The sequence below is a fragment of the Oncorhynchus kisutch genome, linkage group LG13 (assembly GCF_002021735.2).
Source record: "Oncorhynchus kisutch isolate 150728-3 linkage group LG13, Okis_V2, whole genome shotgun sequence".
NCBI lineage: Eukaryota > Metazoa > Chordata > Actinopteri > Salmoniformes > Salmonidae > Oncorhynchus > Oncorhynchus kisutch.
In genome coordinates this window covers 47,572,578-47,579,258 of record NC_034186.2, presented here as the reverse complement: position 1 = coordinate 47,579,258, position 6,681 = coordinate 47,572,578, and the positions used below count along the sequence as shown (strand labels likewise).

Here is a 6,681-nt window from a genome sequence, read left to right as displayed (position 1 = left end):
GTATCGCCTTTTTCTTCATTAAAGACATGAGTAACCACCACGCTGCATTTCGGTCCGACTCTCTTTCTACAAACGAAGAACGCCGTTACAATAATTTGCTGTAAACTGTCAATTCTACAGTATTATCCATTAAAAACACACTGTCGTCAAAAACAAAGATGTCCGCAAAAACAGTACAGCTTTTTTTACTATAGTATATAGTACTACAGTATTTAATTTGCACATACCCCACCTATTCCCATCCCCCATATCCCTATTTGTATCTATTATATTGTGTTCCATAAAGGTTATTGAAAAGTGCAGAAGCGCTGAAATATCCGTTCAGACTCCAGTCCTACCTACCTACCTACAGGTTATGGAAAATTTGCTCTTTTATTATTTGACCAGTAGGTTTCCTTAAGGAGAAAGCCCCCACTTCTATGTCAAAGATAATAAAACAAAAACACTATAGTGACTAAATGCTACAGTAATGTCCTCAAAAACACTACAGTAATTACTACAATATACTGCAATCATGTCCACATACAGAAAAAAAGGTACAGGCGTGGTCGATCAGAAAATCAGTCAATATCTGGTGTGACCACCATTTTCCTCATCCAGCGTGGCGCATCTCCTTCGCATAGAGTTGATCAGGCTGTTGATTGTGGCCTGTGAAATGTTGTCCCACTCCTCTTCAATGGCTGTGAGAAGTTGTTAGATATTGTTGGGAACTGGAACACACTGTTGAAAATCTCAATCCAGAGCATCCCAAACATACTCAATTGGTGACATGTCTGGTGAGTTTCCAGGAATTGTGTACAGATCCTTGCGACATGGGGCCGTGCATTACCATGCTGAAACATGAGATGACGGCGACGGATGAATGGCATGACAAGGGGCCTCAGGACCTCGTCACGGTACCTCTGTGCATTCAAATTGCCATCAAATTGTTCAAATTCCATAGCTTATGCCTGCCCATATCATAACCCCACTGCCACCATGGGGCACTCTGTTCACAACGTTGACAAACCACTTGCCCACATGTCTGCCATCTGCCTGGTAGAGTTAAATCCCGGGATTCTTCCGTGAAGAGCACACTTTTCCAGCGTACCAGTGGCCTTCCAAGGTGAGCATGTGCACACTGAAGTTGGTTACGAACCCGATCTGTAGGTGAGGACAACGAGCAGGCAGATGAGCATCACTCAGGAGGTTTCTGACAGAAATTATTTGGTTGTGCAAACCCACAGTTTAATCAGCTTTCTGGGTGACTGGTCTCAGACAAGCCAGATGTGGAGGTCCTGAGCTGGAGTGGTTACACGTAGTCTGCGGTTGTGAGGCCGGTTGGACGCACTGCCAAATTCTCTAAAACAACGTTTGAGGCGTCTTATGGTAGAGAAATGAACACAACATTTTTTGGTCAACAGCTCTGGGACATTCCTGCAGTCAGCATTCCAATTGCACACTCCCGCAGAACTTGAGATGTGTGGTGTTGTGTTGTGTGACAAAACTGCACATTTTAGAGTGGCCTTTTATTGTCCCCAGCACAAGGTGCACCTGTGTAATGATCATGCTGTTTTATCAGCTTCTTGATATGCCATATATCTGTGGCATAACAATAGTGCATGGATAATGGGGGTATTTCTATGAATTGTACATATAAATGACACTTGTTTTAGATATATTTTACCTTTATAATTGCTGGAGACAAATGTGAAACCAGTCATATATACTGCAGCAAACTTTCCCACAGTAAAGTTTATGAAATTCTGTGCCATTAGGCAGAATTTAAATTGTATGGCCTTTTAACTTGTAAGGATGGGCACTCTCAAATGTCTTAATTATAGGCTACTGACTTTCTCCGTTTACTATTTATATCATGTTAAATAGCACTATCAGTACCGAAGTCAATAGGCCTAATAACAACATATTCAACTGCCAATTTACTGTTAGTTCCCTTAATTTGGTAGAACCTACTGTACATTATCATTACATTTCATTAAATGTTTTCGTTTACCTTCAATTGCTTCCTCTGTTAACGCCATCACAGCCATGTGGTTGTTGCTGAGGATCATTAGTAACAGTTAATAATATAAAACATTTTAAAAGGCTAATTAAAATGTTATGGAGCGGAACGCAGACCAAGCCTTAACAGTTTGAACCTGACACATGGCGCAATACTTGGCTGTGTCATCACACAGTTCCATGGTTAGTGCGGGCAATAGATGAGTGTATAGCCTACTATTGTACAATATTCTCCCTATCATAATTCTATATAAACTAATTTCCAACAATACAATGGGTTAACAAACTGAATGCGGCAATTTTCAGAATCACTCAAATCACTGTATTTTTTATTCAGCAATATATTTTGTGCATAAAGGCTCTCCAACCCTGTTGAATTACTTTCCTAACCCTATAATTTGCCTAAATAATCAAGATCAGAGATCTTTAAGAGTATTTTTAAATCTACCAGTTGGTGTTGAAACTGAGAAGAATATGCATATATTTAGATGTATTTTTTTCATTGATCTCTATTTTCTGAACCCGTTCTTTCGATGTCTTCTAGTCTGTCAACAAAATTCTAATTAGAGGTACACCGTATTTAGAGGGATGGCTTAAGATAAATGTACTGAAAACCCTATTGAATGAAAACTCCACGAGAAAATCTGTTGGCCAGAAAGTGGAAGGGTTTTCAAAGGTTGAATTACATTTATTCAGCTCACACAAGGGAACCACGTCTGCAAAGCCCATTACACACCTTCATAAGGTAAGTCTGAATACCAACTACTGAGAAGTACGTATGAAAGGCGTACGTAAGAAAGGCGTAGTTTCCTAAGTCGGAATCGGGCCCTATGTGAGTAGTACTTACAGTAGGAGGCATGGTTATGTGATGGGGATTGAAATGATGATGATCCATGATGTTTATGTAGATTTAGTTGTCTATTTTACTATTGTACACCAGTGTAATCTTTTCCAATTATGGCTCTCTCTGTATGGCACACCATCCATTGACCTGTGTCTGAGTGGAACACCCTCCATAATGGCTCTGTATGTGTGGGACACCCTCCATTACTATTCCATCAGTATTGAGTCCTCTTTCTCTGATTGTACGGGACACTCCATCCTTCTCTGGCAAGATTACTTCCATGTACAACTGTCAGATGACAAGCAGGCGAGGCACTTCCTGGAACGGATGCCATCCCTCAGGACAGCTGGACCCTGACCGACATGGGCATCACCCCTGGCAGTGCCATCCGCTGCCTACTAAAGATACCAGCCAGGCATATAACTTTAGCCACATTACAACAGACAGATATACATATAAATCCTTGTAAATGGCCACTAATGAATGAGAAAGTTGTATTTGATCAATCATTCACCCCATAATTGATTCAATTTGTTAAGTCACATGAATTGTACACTCTTAGAAAAAAGGGTTCCAAAGAGTTCTTCAGCTTGCCCATGGAAGAACCCTTTGACAAAGCCATTAGGGTTCCAGGTAGAACCCTCTGTGAAAAGGGTTCTTGCATGCCCTCACATACACATGATAAGACACGCACTCTACACACACGTACACATGGATTTTGTATTGTCAATATGTGGTAGTAGAGTAGTGGCCTGAGGGAACACACGTAATGTGTTGTGAAAAGTGTTATGAAATGTAATGTCATGTAATATTTAAAATTGCACATAACTGCCTTAATGTTGCTGGACCCCATGAAGAGTAGCTGCTGTCTTGGCAACAGCTAATAGGGATCCTTAATAAATACAACTACAAATAGTGTACTGGTTATTGCTTTAGACAGTGACCTTACCATACTATCTGCTTCACTTGTTGTCAAAGTCAACCTTGAGACTTGAAGTAGCGTTGCCCTTGCTCAACCAAGACCATGGTTATGGTAGAGCAATTGCTTAGTAAGAACACTGCTTTGTGAGTATGAAGTATTGTTTTGCAGAGGGTCCCGGGTTCGATACCAGGTCAGTTCGGGGACAGAACTTACTCTGTTACACAAAGATCTGTGAAAGGTTTTCAAACAGATGAGAGTGGTTACATAACAAAGTGCAAATTTAACCATCATGGGCTTTTGTTTATATTTTTAGTTCAAACTGTAAATTGTAACAAAACTATAGTTAGCATGTAGCGAATTACACTTTTAACACCCCTCTTTCATTATTATGCCTCTATGTTGGACTCCGTGCTCTGTGCTTTACTCCTTACGTTCACATCCCATCATTGAAAGAGTCAATGCCAGACCTTCTGTCTGTCTCTCTCACTTGCTGGTTGACTAGAGTAGAAGTCTATAGTTGGGTATGGTTGCCCAGGGATAGAGCTGGAATGTGGCCCAATGCAGCATTGTCCTTGTACCCAACACCCATATAGTCATAAGACCTTTCCCCATGTAACTGCTTTTACCTCAGTCTGGTGTTCGCTGAACAGTAGTTGTAAAAGAGGCCGTATACCCTATTGGCTCGTTGAAATACATATTCATTTGTTTTCTTATTTTTTATTTTTTTACAGTTTTTTACAATTTAATCTTGGCGCCCAGGGAAGTTAGCACCCGGTTCAATTTGATAGAGTAAAGCTCAATACAGCACAACAGTGATATGAATTTGAAAATGTTGTTACAAGCTTGAGCCACAAGATGGGGGAGATCACAAACTCATATAGCACGGACCTCTGATTTGTTTCTAGCGTCAAGGATCTGACCCTTTAAAAAAAAAAATCGACATCCTGGGGCCATACCATTTTGCAGATTCTCAATTGCAAACATTATCTCTTCTTTGGTAATAGGGGTAGAAATTGCCCATAGGCACAGATCAAGGATCAGTTTATTCTTGCCAGATCCAAACTTGTAATCCTACAACCAAATACGTATTTTTGAAACGACAAAGCTCTCAGTATAGTAATGCAGTTCTTTAGATGTTGTACACATGAAATTGAGTTATTCCAGACTTTATCCGTTTACGTTATATTCCTTTTTCACCTATCCAACTCTTCCATTCTTTCTGTAGCCTGCTGCTACAGGTAACTGCCACAATTAATAGGGTATTGGACCACCACAAGCTGCCTCGGCATAGATTCTTCAAGTGTCTGGAACTTCCTGTGTGGAAGCACTGCATGCTTTCAATATACTTTGTATCCCTCATTTACTCAAGTGTTTTCTTTATTTTGGCAGTTACCTATAGAATGGAAGGAGAGGATATTCCTCAGCCCTATGTTCCCTGGGCGCTATAATCCCTCATCCTAGGTTCCCTGGGCCCCATATTCCAGAAGACCTACATTTGAGGTCGGAAGTTTACATACACCTTATCCAAATACATTTAAACTCAGTTTTTCACAATTCCTGACATTTAATTCTAATAACAATTCCCTGTCTAAGGTCAGTTTGGATCACCACTTTATTTGAAGAATGTGAAATGTCTGAATAATAGTAGAGAGAATGATTTATTTCATCTTTTATTTCTTTCATCACATTCCCAGTGGGTCAGATGATACATACACTCAATTAGTATTTGGTAGCATTGCCTTTCAATTGTTTAACTTGGATCAAACGACTTGGGTAGCCTTCCACAAGCTTCCCACAATAAGTTGGGTGAATTTTGGCCCATTCCTCCTGACAGAGCTGCTGTAACTGAGTCAGGTTTGTAGGCCTCCTTGCTCACACACGCTTCTTTAAGTTCTGCCCACAAATTTTCTATAGGATTGAGGATTGAGGTCAGGGCTTTGTGATGGTCACTCCAATACCTTGACTTTGTTGTCCTTAAGCCATTTTGCCACTTTGGAAGTATACTTGGGGTCATTGTCCATTTGGAAGACCCATTTGTGACCAAGCTTTAACTTCCTAATTGATGTCTTGAGATGTTGCTTCAATATATCCACATGATTGTCCTCCTCATGATGCCATCTATTTTGTGAAGTGCACCAGTCCCTCCTGCAGCAAAGCACCCCCACAACATGATGCTGCCACCCCCGTGCTTCACGGTTGGGATGGAGTTCTTCGGCTTGCAAGCCTCCCCCTTTTTCCTCCAAGCATAACGATGGTCATTATGGCCAAACAGTTATATTTTTGTTTCATCAAACCAGAGGACATTTCTTCAAAAAGTACGATCTTTGTCCCCATGTGCAGTTGCAAACCATAGTCTGGCTTTTTTATGGCGGTTTTGGAGCAGTGGCTTCTTCCTTGCTGAGCGGCCTTTCAGGTTATGTCGATAAAGACGGCACTATTTTGTTTGTTTTTTAATTCACGGAGTGGGACACTAATCACGCTGCATTTTGGTCCTCCTCTCCTTCCACCAACGAGAATCGCTACAGAAACACCCACCAAAAAAGGACCAAGCGTGGTAACCTGGAGCAGAGGGTTCTGGATTCCTGGACTTGGGAGGAGCGTTTGAAGGGCAAGGGACCCTGGGCACAATATCGCCTCCCCAAGAAGAACTGGAGGCAGTGAAAGCTGAGCGGCGGCGATATGAGGAGGTAGCACAGCAAAAAAACTTTGGGGGGAGCACGCGGGGAGTTTGGCAGAGTCAGGTTGGAGACCTGAGCCCACTCCTCGTGCTTACCGAAGGCAGCGGTTGTACTGGTCAGGCACCGTGGTATGCGGGGGAGGGCACGGTGTCGCCGGTACGCGCTCATAGCCCAGAGCGCTATAGGCCAGCAAGTGCCATGCGAGAGTGGGCATCCAGCCAGGGCGTGTTCTGCCA

The 6,681-nt window shown here is 41.9% G+C and overlaps 1 non-coding gene across 1 annotated transcript; it reads left to right on the top strand.

Moving 5' to 3' along the window:
* The first annotated feature begins 358 nt into the window (after window positions 1-358).
* On the top strand, window positions 359-413 carry LOC116353192 (U7 small nuclear RNA). The gene has a single exon (XR_004202560.1). It is a non-coding gene; the product is annotated as a U7 small nuclear RNA (small nuclear RNA).
* The last annotated feature ends 6,268 nt before the right edge of the window (window positions 414-6,681 follow it).